We start from the raw sequence: 22,016 nt of genomic DNA, 5'->3' as shown, positions 1-22,016 counted from the left end.
GGGGGTTGGGGGCGGGGCAGAGAGGGGATGGGCGGCAGTGGGAGGGGAGCTGGGGGTTGGGGGCGGGGCAGAGAGGGGATGGGTGGCAGTGGGGAGGGGAGCTGGGGTTGGGGCGGGGCAGAGAGGGGATGGGCGGCAGTGGGGAGGGGCGCCTGGGGGTGTTTGGGCTGCTCAGGAGCCGCCTCGCGAACGCTTCAAGGCCACGTGACGCCCTCTCGGAAACTCCGCCTCCCGAGACAGCCAATAGGAAGAGGAGGCAGAGCCCTGACCAATGGGAGCGCGAGAAGAAACCTGCCTCCCCGCCCAGTTCCAGTGTGAGGTTGGGGGCTGCAGTGACCAGATCCCCAGCAGGGTGCAGCGGGGCTGCAGTGACCAGACCCCAGCAGGGTGCAGCGGGGGCTGCAGTGACCAGAGCCCCAGCAGGGTGCAGCGGGGGCTGCAGTGACCAGAGCCCCCAGCAGGGTGCATCGGGGGGGGGCTGCACTGACCAGACCCCGCAGCAGGGTGTATCGGGGGGGGCTGCAGTGACCAGAGCCCCCAGCAGGGTGTATCGGGGGGGGCTGCAGTGACCAGAGCCCCAGCAGGGTGCATCGGGGCTGCAGTGACCAGAGCCCCAGCAGGGTGCATCGGGGGGGGGCGGCAGTGCCCAGTGCCCCCAGCAGGGTGCAGCGGGGGGGGGCTGCAGTGACCCGAGCCCCCAGCAGGGTGCAGCGGGGGGGGGCTGCAGTGAGCCGAGCCGCCAGCAGGGTGCAGCGGGGGGGGGGCTACAGTGACCAGACCCCCCAGCAAGGTGCATCGGGGGGGGGCTGCAGTGACCAGACCCCAGCAGGGTGCAGCGGGGGCTGCAGTGACTAGACCCCAGCAGGGTGCAGCGGGGGTCTGCACTGACCAGATCCCCCAGCAGGGGGGCTGCTGGCCGTGGGGTTCCCTGCAGTCTGGTGCCAGTCACAGGGAGACCCGCAATAGCCTGACCCCCCCACCCCGGTCCGAGCTCCCGCCCTGCCCCCAGCCCACTGCCTCTTGAGCAGCCCCCTGCGGTGTCACCACTACCCCCGGCTGTGTCCCCGCAGCTTCCCAGCCCCCAGCTCCTCCGGTGGCCCCACACTTCCTCCCTGCAGCCTGCCCCATTCCCCTGAGTCCCAGCTTCACCCCGACATCTCTCCAACCCACCTCCCCATCGCAGCCTCTGCCCCCAGTGCCCCGGCCCAGCTCCCGGGGCTTGAGGCCCCCACCCCCCGGCCGCTCCACTCCCCACAATGGGCAGCTGCTGGCGCTGAGGAAGGGGGGTCTGGGCCAGGCAGGTGCTGGGCCGATCCTGGTGAAAGAGAGAGGAGCCGGCAAGGCTGAGAGGCCCCTCCCTTGTCTGGGGGGTGGGACAGGGGTTCCCACAATTTGGCCAGTGTCACCCTCCCCCAGCCAGAGGAGACGTCCGCTCCCAGCAGGCCGTGCTCCATCTCCACCCCGCAGGGGGGAGCCCCTAGTCCAGCAGTGCCCCCCACCCCGCCCCCATCAGCAGCCAAGCTGGGAACCTGCCCCATCTCCCCTGCGAGGGCTGCAGGACTCCCTGCCCCCGCAGCACCAGCCTCCCCCCATGTCCCCGGGGTGGGGTGGGGGAAGGGGGGATTCCTTCTTCCCATTGCCCAGATCCCACCCCCACCCCGGGCTGCCCAGACGGGAGCCAGGGGCTGCAGCAGTTGGCTGCTTCCCCAGGGCTACCAAGGAGCCGCCAGGAGAAGGGACGAGATTCTCCACGGCACTGCAGCCGTTCACACTGGGACCCGTCTCACACGGGGGAAACTGAGGCACCAGGGAGGGCGAGATGGGCTGCACCAGCTCAGATTGGGAGTCTGCGGGAGAGCCAGGAATAGAACCCAGGAGTCCTGGCTCCATGGGCAGCTTGGGACTCCTCCACTTGGGGAGGCTGGGCGGGCCCGGACTGTGGCCCTGCCCCAAGGCCTGCTGCCACTCAGCCTCCTCCTGCCAAAGCCCCGCCCACACGCCCTCCACCCCGCCCACACTCCCCTTCAGCCCCGCCCACACACCCTTCAGCCCCGCCCACACCCCCTCAGGACCCCTTTGTTCCACTCCTGACCCCCGCCCACCTCTCACGTCTCTTTCCCCGAGGCCCTGCCACTTGTGCCTCTTCGCCCCCACCCCAAGGCCCCCCCGCCTGCCTCTCTGCCGTTTGCACCCCCGGCCTCTCCCCCCACGGCCCCATGTGGCCGGATGGAGCTTGGGAAAGGGCGAAGTGAGGATGGGGCCTTGCGGGGGAGAGGACGCGCGGGAGCAGGGCCTCTGGGTGGAGCACGGGCCAGGTGCCTCCCCGGGCCCCTTATACCCACCGCCCCTGCCTGGCTCCCGGCCTCCCCGGCTCTAACCACTAGACCCAGCGGCACTGGGACAATTTGTATAGTGGGAGGTGCTGAGAGCCAGTGAACAAACCTGTAAACCCTGCACAGGATGGAAACCACTTCAAGCCGGGGGGGGTGCACAAGACTGGCCCCCACTCCCTTCCCAGAGCTAGCGGTGGGACCCGGATACCCTGGCTCCCAACCCCCACTCTAACCACTAGCCTGCACTGCCCTGCCACAGCTGGGGAGAAGAACCAGGAGTCCTGACTCCCAGCCCGGCCGTGGGTGGAGCAGGACGTACTGGCCATGGGCTCAGCTGGGCATCGCTTACCATTAGGCTGGATGGTATCCCAGTGCTGACCTCCAGCCCCACAGCTCTGCTGGTGCCCCTCACTCCCGACCCGCAGCCCCTTGGTTCCCCCCAGCACTGACGGTGCCCCTCACTCCTGACCCGCAGCCCCTGCTATCCTAGTCCTGACCTCCAGACCCACAGCTCTGCTGGTGCCCCTCACTCCCGACCCGCAGCCCCTGCTATCCCAGTCCTGACCTGCAGACTCACAGCTCTGCCGGTGCCCCTCACTCCCGACCCGCAGCCCCTGCTATCCCAGTCCTGACCTCCAGACTCACAGTTCTGCTGCTGCCCCTCACTCCCAACCCGCAGCCCCTGCTATCCCAATCCTGATCTCCAGACCCACAGCTCTGCTGGTGCCCCTCACTCCCGACCCGCAGGCCCTTAGGCGTCCACCAGTTCTGACGGTGCCCCTCACTCCCGACATGCAGCCCCTGCTTTCCCAGTCCTGACCTCCAGAATCACAGTTCTGCTGCTGCCCCTCACTCCCGACCCGCAGCCCCTCCTATCCCAATCCTGATCTCCAGACCCACAGCTCTGCTGGTGCCCCTCACTCCCGACTTGCAGCGACTGGGCTTCCCGCAGAGCTCCCCAGTCACTGTGCTGCCGGTGCCCCTCACTCCCGACACGCAGCCCCTCCTATCCCAATCCTGATCTCCACACCCACAGCTCTGCTGGTGCCCCTCACACCTGACCCGCAGCCCCCTGGATTCCTCGCTGAGCTCCCCAGTTACTGCGCTGCCGGTGCCCCTCACTCCCGACCCGCAGCCCCTTAGGCGTACACCAGCTCTGACGGTGCCCCTCACTCCCGACCCGCAGCCCCTGCTATCCCAGACCTGACCTCCAGACTCACAGCTCTACCGGTGCCCCTCACTCCCGACCCGCAGCCCCCTGGGTTCCCCCCAGCTCTAGTGGTGCCCCTCACTCCTGACCCGCAGCCCCTGCTATCCCAGTCCTGACCTCCAGACTCACAGTTCTGCTGCTGCCCCTCACTCCCGACCCGCAGCCCCTCCTATCCCAATCCTGATCTCCACACCAAGAGCTCTGCTGGTGCCCCTCACTCCCGACCCGCAGCCCCCTGGATTTCCCGCTGAGCTCCCCAGTTACTGCGCTGCCAGTGCCCCTCACTCCCGACCCGCATGGGTCACCCCTGGAGCAGGTTAAAGCTGCAGGTTGACAGTGGGGTTGCTGCCCCTGTGAACAGCTGCTGTAGCACCGCCTGGGCAGGACAGGGAGAGCCAGTTATACCCCTCCCCCGCCCCAGCCTGTATCGGGGGATGGGAGCGCTCACACCCTGGGGCCCCTGAGTTGGGACGGAGGGAGGCCCCCGTGCACCAGGGATGCTGTAAGGGCGAACAGGGGCACCCACCCACCCACCAGAGATCTTCTAGTGGGGGAGAGTGGCACCCACACACCCAGGATCTTGTAGCGGGGGACAAGGGCATCCACACTCCGGGATCCTCTGCAGACGGACGGACACCCACACACCCAGGATTCTGTAGGGGGGGGCAGAGGTACCCGGACACCTGGGCGGGGGAAGGGGGCACCGAAACATCCGGGATCTTACCTGGCAGGACAGCGGCGCCTGCAGCTCGACATGAGACGGGGGCGGGGGGAGCAGGAGCATTTCCCAGTTCCAGGCTGTCCCCATCTGGCCAAGGCACAGAGCTCACAAGCAGAGTTTAAAGCTCCAGCTGCCAGGCTGTGAAACAAGCCAGGCTCCGTGGCTGGTGTCTGTGATCCCAGCTCCTGGGGAGGCTGAGGCTGGTGGATCGCTTGAGCTCAGGAGTTGCGGGCTGTGCTGATTGGGTGTCTGCACTAAGTTCAGCATCAATATGGTGATCCCAGGGAAGCTTGGGGTCCCCAGGTTGCCTAAGGAGGGGTGAACCGGCCCAGGTCTGGAAACGGAGCAGGTCAAAACTCCCATGCGGATCAGTAGTGGGATCACACCTGTGAATAGCCCCTGCAGCATAGCCTGGGCAAGACAGTGAGACACAGTCTCTTTTTATACAGACACCCCCCGCAGAGCCTGGAGGGGGGATGGGAGCACCCACACGCTGGGGATTCTGACTTGGGGGGAGGGACGCCCCCCTGCAACACGGATCTTGAAAACGGGAACAGAGACACCCACAGATCCTGGATGGGGGCAGGCAGGGGAAACCACACATGGGAGCTAGTTCATGGGGTGGGGGACAGAGACGCCCACCAGAGATCCTGGATGGGAGCACCCACATGATGGGGATCTTGAACTGGGAGGAGGGAAGCACCATGTACCAGAGGTTCTGAAGGGGGAACAGGGACACTCACACACCAGGTGTCTTGCAGCAAGAGCTGCGGTCTTCATTTACACAGGGCAGTGATGGGGATTTAACCAATTCCCGTGCGGAGCTTGTTCCACTAGATAATTAGCCTCACGGTTAAAAAATGGTAATTTCCAGTTGGCGTTTTGTGACATTGACTGCAAACCAAGGGGGTCGTGTTCAACCTTTGTCTGGTGAATTAAAGAACCCTTTCAAATCAGATATTCCCCCCTCTGGGAATTTTTAAAACTGTGTATTTAAAATCAGTGACTAAATCCCCTCTTAACCTCCAGTCAATGAAATCAATTGAGTTTCTTCAATCTCTCGCTGTAGACAGAAGAGACCAATGCACATTTTCCTTGTTTTTAAAGGCAAAATTCCTGATCTTTCCAAGGGGATCTTCTGCTTCAGCTGTCAGTTTGGGGAAGGATTTGGCTTCCTGGGCTATAATCTGCCCGCTGGGTTATAATCTGCGGTCTGAAGGGTCAAATTTAGATGAGGCCGTTAGTGCTGCCCCGTGTGGCCGGAGATGGGAGCTCACAAGCAGAGTTGAAAGCTGGAGCTGGAACGGACCTGGCTGGACACGTGGGGCACAAAGGCTCTCACGTGGGATCCTCGCTGTGCAGCAGGAGGCGGAGGGAAGCTGGTTGTCAGGGTCAGGCCATGGGCGCCAACTTATATGGGCTCGTGGAGCTAGAGCCCCAGGAATATTCAAAATCAGGGCTCTGCTCCACCAATATTTGGAGCTAGGTTTTGCCTTTAAATCCCAGCCGCTGGGAATCAGAGGGCTCTGGGCTGCCCGCTGCTGCAGGAGCCCAGAGTTTTAAATCCCAGCCGCGGCCGGGAATCAGAGGGCTCTGGGCTGCCTGCAACCGCGGAAGCCCAGAGCCTTTAAATCCCAGCCGCGGCCGGGAATCAGAGGGCTCTGGGCTGCCTGCAACCGCGGGAAGCCCAGAGCCCTTTAAATCCCAGCCGCGGCTGGGAATCAGAGGGCTCTGGGCTGCCCGCTGCGGTGGGGAACCCAGAGCCTTTTAAATCCCAGCCGCGGCCGGGAATCAGAGGGCTCTGGGCTGCCTGCAACCGCGGGAATCCCAGAGCCCTTTAAATCCCAGCCAGGGCTGGGAAGCAGAGGGCTCTGGGCTGCCTGCAACCGCGGGGAGCCCAGAGCCCTTTAAATCCCAGCCGCGGCCGGGAATCAGAGGGCTCTGGGCTGCCTACAAGCGCGGGGAGCCCAGAGCCCTTTAAATCTCAGGCGTGGCCGGTAGTCAGAGGGCTCTGCACTGCCCGCAGGGGCAGAGAGCCCAGAGCCCTTTGAATCCCAGCCGCAGCGGCTGGGATTTAAAGGGCTCAGGGCTCCCCGCAGCTGCCAGCCGCTCAGAGCCCTTTGAATCCCAGCCCCTGGCCGCTGATTGCCCCTCCCCAGACCCCTGCCCCAACTGCCCCCCAGGACCCCCACCCCCTATCTAAGCACCACTGGTCCTTGTCCCCCATTACCCACTCCTGAGACAACTGCCCCTAACTGCCCCTTGGGACCCCAGCCACTATCTAAGCCTCCCTTCTCCTTGTCCCCAACTGCCCCCTCCTCACACCCCCCCCCACCTTCCCCCAGCACCCCACCCCCTACCTGTCCCCTGATAAACCCCCTGGACTCCCATGCCTATCCAATTGCTGCCTGTCCCCTGACTGCCCCTCCAAACCTATGCCCCCTCCAACCCCCCCAGCTCCATGTCCCGTGACTGGCCCCTGGAACCCCCGACCCCATAACCAAACATGTTATCGTGTGGTACTGACGTGTTGTAGCTTCATTTTATATCGGCTTACAGGGCGGGAGTGGGGGGGGCACCACCATTTTGGGCCCCACCAAAAATTATACAAACCTGCCGCCTATGGTCAGGGCTGCACCCTGCCATGCTGAGCCGGTGTCTGTGCTAAGCTCGGCATCAATCAGGTGACTCTGGGAAGTTCGGGGTCCCCAGGCTCCCACAGGAGGGTGAAGCAGGTCACCCCTGGAGCAGGTTAAAGCTGCAGGGTGACAGTGGGGTTGCTGCCCCTGTGAACAGCTGCTGTAGCACCGCCTGGGCAGGACAGGGAGAGCCAGTTATACCCCCCCTCCCCCAGCCTGTATCGGGGGCTGGGAGCTCTCACACCCTGGCGACCCACCCACCAGAGATCTTCTGGGGGGGGAGAGTGGCACCCACACACCCAGGATCTTCTAGAGAGGGACAAGGGCATCCACACTCCGGGATCCTCTGCAGAGGGACGGACACCCACACATCCAGGATTCTGTCTGGGGGCAGAGGTACCCGGACACCTGGGCTCCTGGATGGGGGATGGGGGGCACCGAAACATCCAGGATCTTACCTGGGAGGACAGCGGCGCCTGCAGCTCGACATGAGACGGGGGCGGGGGGAGCAGGAGCATTTCCCAGTTCCAGGCTGTCCCTGTCTGGCCAAGGCACAGAGCTCACAAGCAGAGTTTAAAGCTCCAGCTGCCAGGCAGCAAAATAAGAGGTACTTGTTAGAGGGTTTATCCCATCACCCTCCCATTCCCTGGTCCTTCTCACGTGACCAGAGAGCAGCAATGCACGACGCTCAAAGGTGCAAACAATTCAATGTTTATTGGGGTAAACTTCCAGCAAGCAATGATTCCAATTTCCTTCCTCAGGATCCCCCTTCCCAGCTCTGACACCACAAAGACTTGCGTGTGTCCCTGTTCCCATTCCCTGTTCCTATTCCCCGCCTTAGCAAAACAGAATTCCAGTTCCCCTACCCCCATCCCCATCCCCATCCCCATCCCCATTCCCCCCCTTACTTCCTGATTGACTGCAGACTATTTAGTAAAACTGGAGTTCTGCTTAGCTATACCCTAACCAATCATTTTACTGAAATGTACCTAACCAATCCTAACATACTGTAACATGATTATCTAACCAATTATACCCCACCACCTTAATTGGTTTACACCCAACAATTTAATTATACAGCAGACAGAAACAGTCACAGCACCAGACAGAGATTATACAGACAAGCAATAGGAAAGAGGGGACTACAGTGACAGAACAACAAAGAAATGGGGATTTCACACCCCAGCTGTTGGTAAGTGAGTTGTTCCCAGACAGGATGCTATCATGGTAGAGGTTGTGGGTGCTGGTTGCTTAACTGTCTGGCCCCCAGGGCAGGATTTTGAGGTTCACCATTACTGTTTCAGAATGCCAGCCCCCATCTTTTGTTCACTTAAAATGTGAGCAGGGACATTACAACACCGCAGAACTCATGGAGCTCCAGGAAACGTGTAACTTTAGGTCCGGGTGAGTGTGTCTAAAAATCAGCTGTGCTGTAGAAGGTCTCTAGGAGTTGAAAGAGATGTGCCATCTTGACCACCCTAAAGAGTTAATCAACTATTAATGAAAACTAGGGTTCATAAGTCATATTCTTTGTGGTATCAGGATGGTGGACTGGTCTAAAGTGCTAGTTATAAGACTCTTTTTTTTCCAATCCCTTGGGTGTTCTGGTCTCTGCATGGACATGTGGTTTCACATCCCACTCCTGACATTTTACCATTTAATTCTATCTGGAGAAAATGGCCTCACTTCAATCTCCTTTGCAACAATAGAACCCCATTTGCTTAGCTTTGCTATTCCAGTAGTTGTGAGAGAAGCTCCAGACCAGGGGGAAACAGGGCCTGTTCTCTCGACTGATCACTTTTTGTCTTTCTTCATTCCAAGCCATTTTCTCAGATACATCCGTATTTCCCACACTTTTATGAAACTTTAGGGTCATCATTTCATTGCCACACAACTGTACTTATGAAGTGAAGTGAAACACAATATTTTTTGGATATTCTTGCAGAAGAGTTTTGCTTTCTGACCTGGAACTGAACAGGGGCTACCCAAGGGGGACAATGCTGCTCCCTTTTCTTGGCTCATCCAAAAAACATACGTTCGTGGTGCCCTTTGTTTCCCTGTTCTTCAAACACCTGTCAGGGGTGGCCTAGGGAGATTTGGTCCTGACTCTCAGGTTCCCTCGCAACCCTACCTTTCTATATGATTCTGTGGTGTGGGTTTGTGCTGTGTTGTTGTTCCACGCTGAGCTGTTTTGCACAGTGTCACTTTGCACTCTGACACATTGTTTCGTGTTGTATGGTTTTTGCACTGCCTTGTGTTGTGTCGGTTTGAGCTGATCTCTTTTGCAGTGTGTCATTTTGCCCTATGACGCGTTCATTTGCGTGGTGCTGAATTGTCGGGCTTTGCACTCCTAACGTGTTGTCACTTTGTGCTGTGGAATGTCAGTTCATGCTGAATTGTTAGATGTTAGATTGGGGTGTTTCCACTTTTGTTGTTGTTTATATTATATTGCGATGGCATCGAATTACAGAGCTGTACGGCTGCAAGGGCCCTGGAGAGGTCATGAAATCCAGCCCTGTCTGCTGAGGCAGGGCCAAGCAGAGACGATGCGTCAGGGCCATGTGGGGTCAAGTGCCCACAGCAGCCGGCCCAGGCAGGGAGCAGAAGGAGGGAACCAGAGCCAGAGCAGGTTGTCTATGGGACCAAGTATATGTAGAGTATCCTTGACAGAGGTTTGTTCAACCTGTTCTTAAAAACCTCTGAGGACAGAGACTCCACAGACGCCTTTGGGAGCCTATTCCAGAGCTTAACTACACTCAGAGTTAGAAAGCTGTTCCCAACATCTAACGTGAATCTCCCTGGCTGCAGATTAAGCCCATTACTTCTTGTCCTACCGTCAGTGGACATGGAGAACAATGGATCATCGTCCTATTTATAAAGACCAAACTTTTCTCTCTGAAGTCATCTGTTAAATGGTTATTATCCCCTCTTCTTGCCTGGGGTAGAATGGAAGAGGAGAAATTCCTCTCTTAACGGAGGGTGCAAATGTCAGTTTGGTCTCTCTTCATGTTTTACTGAAGCTCAGAGAGAGGAGGAAACATGACCTGCCGAAGAGCATAGAGAGTTTGTTTCATTTTGGTCTGTCACTATTAGCAGAAGAGTGACACCTAAGGGCTGTCGCTACCACCCACCATGGGGCTTGGATTTATGATGGTGGGATTAAGAGCATCAGGCTCTACCAACTGAGCTAGCTAGATTTAAAGTCAGTCAACTGCCCAGTCGCAGTGTAGAAGGAGCTTGAGGGTGTTTATTTGTGAGCTGAGGTTCCCTGTCTGACATTTGCCTTCTTTCCTGGTTCATTATGTCTCCAGCGAGCAAACCGGAGCTGTCACAAGGCTGGTTAGATGCTGCTTTCTAGACCAGAGAGCTGGGGTTGATTTAACATGCTGCCGCCATCAGCTGGTCAGAATAACCAGGGTGGGAGGGTGGAATTTAGGAATCTCCCACCAAGGGGAGGTGCTGTTGGACTCATCTAGTGGGGGAGAGTCTGAGTCTGAGTTCCCCACACGCCACACACACATTTTCACAGGGAGTCAAGCCCCCTAGGGAAAAACTCAAAAGAAGCCCAGGCCCAGGAGTGTCAGAGAAGGGAATCACTGTTTGCCTTAAGAGGTGGGTTCGGGAAACCTGCAGGTCCTTAGATCCCTCCAGCACCTGATACAACCATTTGTGGGGAAGGTCTGGGGAAGCCGAAGAGGACAAGGAGACGGGAAAAGGGCTTGCAGCTGTTGTGCAATCCCCATGCTCCCAGCAGAAGGGTCCGGGGGGCTCAGCACTCAGAACTCACAAGATGGCAAAGCTCAGAGACCCGTTACACAGAGTCAGAATGTGATCAGCTCACACCCAGGGGGAGCAACACCCCTCCCTTGGTCTCTGTGCCAGAGCTCCTATCAGCTCAGTCCTTCCCGCAAGAGCCGGCTGCTGAGAGGGTTGCAATGGGTTAAATGAAGGCAGAGGAGGATTGTTCCTCATGGGTTCTTTTTGTGTGGCTCTGTGATCCTGCTGGAGGAAGCGTCATTTGAGTTTGTTTCAGTGACTTGGGTTGGGCTCAGGTTGTGACCCTGAGCACAGGGGTTCCTGCACTCTCTGCTCTTAGCCCCTCAGGGAGTGGACAATGGAGCAGCTTCAGAAATTGGATAGAAAGTAGCCTAAGAAAGTGTAGTATAAGAGAGACAGCTCCTATAATCACCTCCCTAGTGGTTAGGATTTGGCACTTTCACTGCCAAGGCCTGGGTTCAATTCCCAGGCAGGGAAAACTGACTTTAAACCAGAAAAGCTTCAATTATTCTTCACTTGCAATGTAAACAAATCCATGTTATTTTCCAGATTCCCCCATCTTCCCAGCGTCTTCATGGCAGGGCTGGCTCCAGGCACCAGCGCAGCAAGCAGGTCCCTGGGCTGGTCAATGGAAAGGGGAGGCTTCAGCGGCAATTTGGCCCTCTCAGTCCCTCTCAGAGGGAAGGAGTTGCTACCAAAAGCGGCAGAGGTAGAGCTGCCATTGATTGCAGCTTTTTTATTTTTTTTTCTGCTTGGGGTGCCAAAAACACTGGAACTGGCCCTGCTCCATGAAAGACAATTTGTTAAATCGCAGATGAGTGCAGTTCTATCAGTTCTCAGCCTGAGCCCTTAGGGCTTAATCCTGAGGCTATTGTCCCATCATGGGGCCATTTCCTGCCTCTCTTTCATACAGAAGCACAATTATCCTTGCACAGACACAGGAACAGCAAGATCTTTCTCTGTCCCTTGTGCAAAGCAGGGGGCCAAATTCCATGGAAACAATGGACAAGCGGGGGGCCCTGGGCACATCCAGCCCTGGCCGTGAGATGTTCCCTCCCCTCGTTCTTTATGCCCCTGTTGTTATTTCATGGATTGTCTGGGATGGGGGAAAAGCTGAGTTCACTCCAGGTGGAGGGGAAAAGAACCATGAAAATCTCAGGACCCAACCCCCACTACCAGGATCACTGAGGTGCTGGGAATCTGCATGGGAAAGGGACTGTGTGAATTGTCAAGGTGGGGAATGAATAACAATCTACCACTAGATCCACCTCATTAACCACTGACACAGGCTAATCCTGCTGCAGATAGAAGGGAAACTGGGAGTGATTCTTTGCTGTTCAGCCATGGAAACAGTGACCCAATTGCACGCAGTGAATGTGCTGGGGAAAGCTGGACTTTACAGGCAGGTGGAAAAAGCAGATCCTAGAAACACCTGGAGCTCCCCACAGCACTGCTGCCACCAGGGTCAGGTGTTGAGTGACTCACAGCGCCCCTCCCCTCCCATTACCTTCCAGCGGGGGGTGGCAGCACCCCCCACCCAATGCAGGGGAGAGACCTGATTATATCTCTGCACCCTGAATCCAGGGCACCCACTCTCTCTGCCCCACACATCGAATCTGGCCCTGCAAAGTGACCCTAAGAACCAGCAGCCTCCAGGACAGCAGGTTTGCCCTCAGAGCAGGGAATGTGTCCCCCATGCTGCTCTTAGGCCACTGGATGCTCTGGAAACAAGAGGGCTCTGAGTGTAACCCAGGGGTCAGCAACCTTTCAGAAGTGCTGTGCCGAGTCTTCATTTATTCACTGTAATTCAAGGTTCCGCATACCAGTGATACATTTTAATGTTTTTAGAAGGTCTCTTTCTATAAGTCTATAATATATAACCAACTATTGTTGTATGTAAAGTAAATAAGGTTTTTTTTAAAATGTTTAAGAAGCTTCATTTAAAATTAAATTAAAATGCAGAGCCCCCAAGACTGGTGCCCAGGACCTGGGCAGTGTGAGTGCCACTGAAAATCAGCTCGTGTGCCACCTTTGGCACACGTGCCATAGGTTGCCTACCCCTGGTGTAACCCATAGCAAACAAAGACTATTTGGGGATGTAGCTCAGTGATAGAGCACATGCTTTGTATGTATGAGGCCCTGGGTTCAATCCCCAGCATCTCCAGGTTCTTTTCATCCTGCTGCTTTGCTCATGCCCAGCTGGGATGTGGCCCAGCAGTCTCCCTGCAGGAATTTCAATCCTACTCAGTGAGGAGCAAGTGCCAATTGCATGGAAGGTCTGGGGGGGTTTCTGCTCCTAAGTCACCTCAATACATGTAAGATTCCCACCTGCTGTGCTGCTTGGGACAAGGGTAGATGAGAAGGGCGAATCCTCCAGCACTGGAGGGAAAGGTCCCATCTGCACAGACTGAGAGGCCAGGAAACAGAGGGGCAGTCAGTGCTCAGAGAGAGGTCAGTGATTTACACCCACCAGGGGACACTGTCTTTTTGAGGCAAGTGCAGCTGGCTTGGGATGGTGCTGACGATGGATAGAAAAAAGGCTGGAGTCAATGACAGACGAGACCACAGAAGGGGAAGGGGAATGGCATCCCCACAGAAGGTCCTGGGTGCTCAGATGCCCCAGTTATTGCACCCTGGCCTGTCACAGAGAGAGAAAAGATCCAGCGGGACCCAGCCCCCTACAGTGATCCCATGGACAAGAACCTGGCTGGGAGTGGGGTGAAGGTTCCCTGTGGGCAAAGGGGAGCTGAAATCCCTCAGTGTCCTGGAGTTTAAGCAATGGAAGCTTCAAACCCTGCAGGGGTGTGGGCTGAGGTGCATCAGCAGAAGGTTTGGCTGGACAGGGGCGGCAGGTTTGGATAATTTTTGGTGGTGCCCAGAATGGGACCAAGTTCTGCCCCACCCCACCCCACCCCCACAGAGGGCCAGCTTTAGGCCGATTCTCCCGATTCCCCTGAATTGGGCCCCACCCCTAAGAGGGCCCCGTGCCCAAGCCCCGGTACCGTGTACCAGCAAGAGCCGGTTCGCCGCACTGGGGTGGCTCGGCTTCCCCAGGGGGCAATTTAAAGGGCCTGGGGCTCCCAGCAGGGGCTGGGGTAGGGCTGCGGGGCGCTGGGGGCTATTTAAAAAGTCCGGGGTTCCCATTGCTTCTACCGCCCCGGCCCTTTAAATAGCCCCCAGAGCCCCGCTGCTTCCCCAGGGCTCCCACAGCTATTTACAGGGCCGGGGCGGTGGAAGCAGGGGAGCCCCGGGCCATTTAAATAGCCCCCAAGCCCCGTGCTGCTGCTGCTACCCCGGTGCTGAGGGAGGAGGAGGGGGCACTTACCGTACAGGGTGGGCTGTACCTTCTGTACCTGCACCCCCTGCCTGCAGCCAGCCCCTCACCCCCTGCCCTGCCTGCCCCAGCCCCTGCCTCTAGCCAGCCCCACACCCCCTGCCCTGCCTCCAGCCCCTCACCCCTGCCCTGACTGCAACAGTCCCTGCCTCCAGCCAGCCCCACACCTCCTGCTCACAGCCAGCCCGTCTCCAGCCATCCCTGCACCCCCTGCCTGCAGCCAGCCCATCTCCAGCCAGCCCTGCACCCCCTGCCCTGCCTGCACCAGCCCCTGCCCACAGCTAGCCCCACACCCCCTGCCCACAGCCAGCCCATCTCCAGCCAGCCCTGCACCCCCTGCCCTGCCTGCACCAGCCCCTGCCTCCAGCCAGCCCTGCACCCCCTGCCTGCAGCCAGCCCATCTCCAGCCAGCCCTGCACCCCCTGCCCTGCCTGCACCAGCCCCTGCCTCCAGCCAGCCCCACACCCCCTGCCCACAGCCAGACCATCTCCAGCCAGCCCTGCACCCCCTGCCCTGCCTGCACCAGCCCCGCACCCCCTGCAGCCAGCCCTGCACCCCGTGCCCTGTCTCCAGCCAACCCGTCGTACCCCCTGCGGCTCTGCCTGAAGACAGCCAGCTCCCCACACCCCGCTGCCCGCACCAGCCCTACACCACCGGCCCTGCAACTCCTGCCCTGTCTGCAGCCAACCCCTGCTGCACCCCCCTGCCTGAAGCCAGCCAGTTCCGCACACCCCATCTCCAGCCAGCCCCGCACCCCTTGCCCTGCCTGCAGCCAGACCCTACCTCCAGTCAGCTCCTGCCCTGCCTCCAGCCAGCCCCATGTCCACTGGTGCCTGCAGTTCCCAGGGCAGTAACCCTGCACACCTGCTTCAATGAGGGGGGCAGGGAGCAGCTGGAACCCACACATGTGCACACCCTAGGGTGACCAGACAGCAAGTGTGAAAAATCGGGACAGGGGGTGGGGGTTATTAGGATCCTATATAAGAAAAAGTCCCAAAAATTGGGACTGTCCCTATAAAATCAGGACATCTGGTCACCCTAGCACACCCCCAGGGAGTGGCAGGGACCCACACATGTAAAACGGAGCTCGTTTCTAGTTCAGGCCCATCTTTTTAAAAAAGAACTTTAGGTAGGGTTAACATACACCCGTATTTTCCTGGACATGTCAGGCATTTTGGTTCTTAAATCACTGTCTGGGAGGAATTTTTAAAATTTAAAAATTCCTCCTGGGAAAATACGGACGCATGGTAACACTATTGGTACAAAAAATACATACTGTGGCACATCCCTTAAATCAGAACTTTTTATAGGGAACCGGTTCCTAAGGAATGAAAGTCTTTTTTATATATACATATATATATATATATATATAAATTTTTAGTTATCCCTGCCGGGGCCCGGCTGAAAATGACTGCCCAGAGTTCGAGAACTGTCCCTGTTCTCATTGGACAGATGGGGAGAAGCCTGAAGTACAAAGAAGGGAAGTGACCTTCCCAAGGGCCTACACAGCAAGGTGGTGGCAGAGCCAGAAAGAGAAGCCAACAGCCCTGACTCCTGTTCTAATGGACAAAAAAAAAAAACAAACAGAGAAAGGGATAGAGCCCAGGAATCGAGATGGTGGGGAAATTTCATTGAAACCATTTCTGTCAGAAAATCCCCTTCAGACTAAACCAGTTTGTTTCTCGAAATCAAAACAAGTGAGATGAAAGTTCTTTGCAAAAATATTTTGTTGCAAAACAAAAGCATCTCCTGTTTGTCACAGTGTGTTAAATTGTCTCGTCGCACACAAAGAGGAGACACTTAGATCTCAAACATTAGATAAGATGCTTCAGTCTGAGCTAAGTAATTGCTGCTCTTAACAATTTCAAAATAAAAAAATACAAATCAAATAGACTATTTCAGCTATTCTATTATGTCATAATCTGCTCTGAGTAAACGTGATAGGACACCGCATATTATGCACTACTCCTAGTGACACTCTCCAATGGATCCCCACCCACCGTGAGGTAGATAGGAGCGGATCATTATTATCCCTACTTGAAAGAGGAAGAAGCTAAGGCTGAGAAAGGAGAATTGACTTGTCTTAGGTCACACGGCCAGTCAGTGGCAGAGTTGGGAATAGGACCCAAGAGCCCTGATTTTCAAACTAACCATCGGATCTTGAATTTCAGACACTGAATGACCTGAATAAAGTGCTCTCAGATGAGCTCCAGCCCAACAACAGTGCACAATAAATATTCAGCAAGTATTTGAGAACTGCAATGTTAGAGAGAATCATGAACTGCTCAGAGACAATTAATGCAGAGGAGCAGCAAAATTCATCAAACATATGACGGGTTCTGACTTATTTCCTTGGGCTTAAAAGAGAACAACAAGGACCTGAGTCTCCTCCCTGTCAATAACCCCCTGCTCAGCCAATCAGGGTAGAGACTGAGAACGGGAGGCTGAGGGTTCTCACCAGAGAGCCCAAAGGATGGCCCAGGTCACCGGTGGGGATCACTGCCCGAGCACTGTTTCAGCCCCACATTTTTGGGTGGACCTCCCACAGTGGGAGCTGCAGAGCACTCCCCTGAGACACATACGCACACCCCTCCTGGTGTTGGGAGGGGAACAGGAGAAAGGACAAAAGAAGCAAGAGACAAAGAGAAAGGAGGGAGGGATGGATGGAGGAAAAGGTGAAACCAAAAGGACAAACCCTAATGACCCCAGTGATTCTAAGGGACAAAATAAATTTCCATGCCTAGAATTCAATGGTCACCAGATGGACCAGACTGAACAGGTTTCAAACCTCGAAGAGGCTCTTACCTTCTAAACAGGGATGGCTGTTTTCTAGTAAAATCAGGAAAAGGGAAGGAGAAAACTCGAAAGAGGTTCCTCCTGGCGCTCACGTACGTGAACCCGAATACTCTCTCAGTCCTCAAAGAGAGACCTGGAGAAGGAGACTTGCTGAAGCAAAGCCGACAGGGGTCTCTGAGGTTTCCCTGGCCCCTCGCCCCTGTCCTGCCGGGCTGATGTCAGCATCTCTCTGTGAGGTCACCACCTCCCCACCACCTTTGGCCAATAGTCTGAGGTCCTGCAAAAAGCCTTTGTGATGTCACTGCCACACCCCTCCCTTGCTGTGCTAATGTCCTGCCCCTGCCCAGGCACTTTGGAGGTTTGAGCTACTCCCTGTGGATCACCCCACTCAAGGAGCGTTCGTTCTAGGCAGCAAGCCGGCTAGACAGGAAAACATCAGACGCTGCTCCCAATGCTACACTCAGTTTTTCAGAAATTAGTCGACTTTATGGCCAGAAGAGACCATTAGAGCATCTAATCTGACCCCCTGCATATCACAGGCCTCCTGTATGACACCAGAGCTACTTTTGGGGCAAACACATTCCAGAAAGGCAGCTAGTCTTCATTAAATGACATCAGGAGATGGCAAATCCAACACTTTCCTTGGTAGCTTGTTCCTGTGGTGAATCATCTTCGCTGTTGAATATTTGTGTCATTTCTATTATGAATTTGTCTCTTTTCACCTTCCAGCCATTGGGTCTTGTTGTGCCTTTCTCTGCTACACTAAAAAGCCCTTTAATACCCAATCTTTTGTCTCCATTAAGGCCCTTCAACACTTCAATGAAGTCACCTTTCAATCTTCTTTTGATAAGCTAAACAGGTTGAGCTCATTCAATAGCTCACTAGAAGGCATTTTTCTCCAGCCCTCAGAACACTTCGTGGCTCTTTGGTCATCAGATTCCTGAACTGCAACTGGATGTGGTTCTTGTTCTTCTGCACAACATAGCTCCTGGAGAAGAGGGATCTGCGAATGTACATTCGTATGATACCTTTGTTTAACTGATGAAAACATAAACTAGACACTTAGAGGATTGGAACTGATTTCAGCTGATGGACAGCTTCGCTAGGTTTTTATGCATTTGGACAGCAAAATGTTGAGTGTTTACATTAATATCAAGCACTCCTGTATAGAGGAGCCCCTGAACATAATGGAGAATGGAAATTAAAATGTTTAACTTTAAAAAAAAAAAAAAAGAAGGTTATAAGAGAACACAGGGGTTTGAACTGAGGACTATGTGAAAACTGCAGTTAAGCACTCTAACACTGAGCAATATCCCCAATGACAACAGGAGTATGGAATCGTGATGTCCAGGACTTTGAAGGACAAACCCTGATTCATCGAGCTCCTTTGCCATTCCCAGACCACAGGTGGTTTTCAAAATGGGGTTTGATTAAACTTCTTAAATGTGGCAAACACCACAGCTTGCACACCCACCGATATAGCTTCTCCCACTGACATTGTTGCCACCTCTTGGGAAGTGGATTAACTGCACCCACAGGAAAACTCTCTCCCCTCAGTATAGAGGAGTGGTTCTCAAACTGTGTCAGGACCCCAAAATGGGTCATAACCCTGTTTTAATGGGGTCGCCAGGGCTGGCATTAGACTTGTTGGGGCCTGGGGCTGAAACCAAAAGTCTGAGCCCCACCACCCAGGGCTGAATCCCTCAAGCTCTGGTTTTGCCCTCCCCTAACTGGGGCAGGGCTCAGGCTTTGTCTCCTCTGCCTGTGCCCAGTGTAGAGGGGCTTGGTGCGTCTTTCTAGGGTCATGTAGTAAGTTTTTTTTTTTTTTGCAAAAAGGGGTTGTAGTGAAAGGAAGTTTGAGAAACCCTGGCATAGAGCCTCTGAGTATGTCTAGACTTGGCTCCCTGTGGCAGATCAGACACTGGAAGTACAGCCATGGAGACACCACACCCCAGCCTGGCCTAGCAGGCAAGAATCAAACCTCCACAGAAAAACGCCCGTTGTTTTCTAACCCATCTCCCTAAGCCCTCAGCCACCACCACTTAACAAAGGGGCTTTTCTACACTATGGTTCTGGTCTCACTGAAGGGTCATTTCCAATTGTTTGCTCAGACCAGCATTAGGGAAAATGGTGCCCTGGGCAAAGCTTGTACTTTGGCACTTCCCCATTGCCCCTGGACGATTCCCCTCCCCCTTTACCGCTAGCTCCTGCACTCCCAACCCTTGCGCCTCCTTCTCCCCTAACTCCTGCCCCCTCCTGTGCCCCCTTTGCCCTTAACTCCCTGGGCCACCAGCCATTGCCCCTCTCCTGCAGCCCCTCACATGGCTCCAGTGCTGGGGGCCCCGCACTTGTTCTCCCTTTCCCTGGGCTTTGGCATCACTAGCCCCTGCTTAGCCAGTAGGGTTCAGTGGTTCCCAAAATGTGGGGCATGACTCCTAGGGGGACACAGAAGAACATTCATGGAGTCAATGAAATCAATTGAGCTTCTTCAGTCTCTCGCTGGAGACATTTCCCTTGTTTTTAAAGGCAAAAATCCTGATCTTTCCAACGGGAGCTGCTGCTTCAATGTTCAGTTTGGGGATGGATTTGGCTGCGCTCAGAGATCTGCCCGCGGGTTACAATCTGCGATCCGAAGGGTCGAACGCAAACAGCGTTTAGATGGGACCGTTAGTGCCGCCCCCGTGTGGCCAAAGATCAGAACTGACCAGCAGAGTTTACAGCTGGAGCCTGGGACGCTCCTGAACAAACTGGGCCCAAAGCCTCTCGCGTGGGACCCTCGCTGTGCAGCAGGAGGCGGAGGGAAGCTGATTGTCATGGCTTAGGGCAGCTCCCTGCCAGGCTGAGCCGGTGTCTGTGCTAAGCTCGGCATCAATCAGGTGATTCTGGGCAGTTCGGGGTCATGCTATCATGTGAGCAGCTTGTTTAGTTTACAGCAAAGGTTGAGTCCTACTTTGTGCACCGTGTGTGAGAATGAAAATCCTAAACCTCCCTTTGAAATATCAAATGCAGCAGGACGTGTTATTGTCCCTGCCCCAAAGCAGACAGACCAATGGAGAAATGCCGTCGAGTCCAAGGTAACACTCCACTGCCATTTTACCTTTTTTGCTTGCTAAACTCCTTCTTATCTGCCCGGCCCAGGCTGTCCTCTGCCTCAGCTGCTGCTCCCGGCCTGCTCTAGAGTCAAACACGCAGGGCCCCCAGGGGAACAGAGGCTGGGACAGGGCAGCAGCCTGGGCTGGGCTGGGAAGATGCTGGGAGTTCTCGTTCCCTGAGAGCTGGCCCGGCTCCCTTCTCAACAGCAAACAAATCAATTCCACGCCCCCTCCCCAGAAAAACCAGCCTGGAGCCAAGGGCAGCAGGGGACGATTCCCTCCAGTTCCCACCGAGGCAGGAGAGAACCCAGGGTGTTTCTAGCAGAGCTTATGGAACTGAGGTGCGGAAACCAGCCTTTAATAACAGGCAGTTCCAGTTTAAGCTCAGTGTTTTTAACAATTTCTACAACATTAAATAACCCTTTAATCATAGTGTCACCATCCATAAAATTGCTTCAGCCTCCTAAGTGCACAACTAAACATCTCTTCAAATCCAAGGGAGTGGAGATCAGTCAATGTTCAGAGTCATCCCACATAAAAGAACCATGTTGTGGTACATACTGGCCCCATCATGTGGCCATCGCTTTTCCCTCCTCCTCCAGAGTCAGAATGTGACCAGCTCTTACTGAAGGGGTGCAACACCCCTCCCTTGGTCTCTATGCCAGAGCTCCTATCAGCTCAGCGTCCTTCCCACAAGAGTTGTCTGCTGAGAGGGTTGTGATGGGGTAAATGAAGGCAGAGGAGGATTGTTCCTCATGGGTTTTCTTTGTGTGTCTCTGTGATCCTGCTGGAGGAAGCATCATTTGTGCTTGTTTCAGTAGCTTGAGTTGGGCTCAGGTGGTGACCCTGAGTACAGGGATTCCTGCACTTTCTGCTCTTAGCCCCTCAGGGAATGGACAATGGAGCAACTTCAGAAATTGGATAGAAAGTAGCCTAAGAAAGTGTAACATAAATGAGAAGAAAAACAGCATCTGCCTGTCCCTGGTGGTCTAGTGGTTAGGATTTGGCACTTTCACTGTCAAGGCCTGGGTTCAATTCCCAGTCAGGGAAAAGTGACTTTAAACCAGAACCGCTTTTGTTATTCTTCACTTACAACATAAACGAATCCGTGGTGTTTTCCTGATTCCCCCATCTTCCCAGTGTCTCCATGGCAGGGCTGGCTCCAGGCACCAGCCCAGCAAGCAGGTGCCTGGGGCGGCCAATGGAAAGGGGAGGCTTCAGCAGCAATTCGTCCCTCTCAGAGGGAAGGACTTGTGGCCAAAAGCAGCAGAGGTAGAGCTGCCATTGATTGCAGCTTTTTTATTTTTTTTTCCACTTGGGGTGGCAAAAACACTGGAACTGGCCCTGCTCCATGGAAGACAATTTGTTAAATCCCAGATGAGTGCAGTTCTATCAGTTCTCAGCCTGAGTTCTTAGGTCTTAATCCTGAGGATATTGTCCCACCATGGGGCCATTTCCCTCCTCTCTTTCATACAGAAGCACAATTTTCTTTGCACAGACACAGGAACAGCAAGATCTTTCTCTGTCCCTTGTGCAAAGCAGGGGGCCAAAGTCCATGGAAACAATGGACAAGCAGGGGGCCCTGGGCACATCCAGCCCTGGCCGTGAGATGTTCCCTCCCCTCTTTCTTTATGCCCCTGTTGTTATTTCATGGATAGTCTGGGATGGGGGAAAAGCTGAGTTCACTGCAGGTGGAGGGTAAAAAGGACCCTGAAAATCTCAGGCCCCAACCCCCACTACCAGGATCACTGAGGTGCTGGGGATTTGAGTAGGAAAGGGACTGTGTGAATTGTCAAGGTGGGGAATGAATAACAATCTACAACTAGATCCACCTCATTAACCACTGACACAGGCTAATCCTGCTGCAGATAGAAGGGCTCTTCCAAGGCTCTATTTTGCTTTCTCCAATGCCATGAATGCCTGTCTTTTGCCCACTAGCTGTTGTGACTTGAGCACAAGAGGGGACGTTTGATCCAGAAGCCTGGCCATGCCTGGAGTCCTGGAGGGAGGGATGCGAGCTCCATTTCCTCTGAGTCCTGAGGCTGGGCTGCAGCCTGGCCTGGGAGGCAGCCCTATTGGTTGACCTACTGGCCCAAAGTCACTTGGGCGGTGTT

General features: G+C 55.3%; 1 protein-coding gene and 2 non-coding genes across 3 annotated transcripts in view; 2 read left to right on the top strand and 1 right to left on the bottom strand.

The window, feature by feature from the left end:
• The window catches only part of LOC120375373 (zinc finger protein 850-like), a 477,476-nt gene that overhangs the window by 364,529 nt on the left and 90,931 nt on the right, over positions 1-22,016 (bottom strand). The window lies entirely within an intron of this gene.
• TRNAT-UGU lies at positions 12,773-12,844 on the top strand. Its single transcript has one exon. It is a non-coding gene; the product is annotated as a tRNA-Thr (tRNA).
• TRNAE-UUC lies at positions 20,881-20,952 on the top strand. Its single transcript has one exon. It is a non-coding gene; the product is annotated as a tRNA-Glu (tRNA).

The sequence above is a fragment of the Mauremys reevesii genome, linkage group 12 (genome assembly GCF_016161935.1).
Source record: "Mauremys reevesii isolate NIE-2019 linkage group 12, ASM1616193v1, whole genome shotgun sequence".
NCBI lineage: Eukaryota > Metazoa > Chordata > Testudines > Geoemydidae > Mauremys > Mauremys reevesii.
The sequence above is the reverse complement of the archived record's forward strand: the minus strand, read 5'-3'. Positions and strand labels throughout refer to the sequence as shown.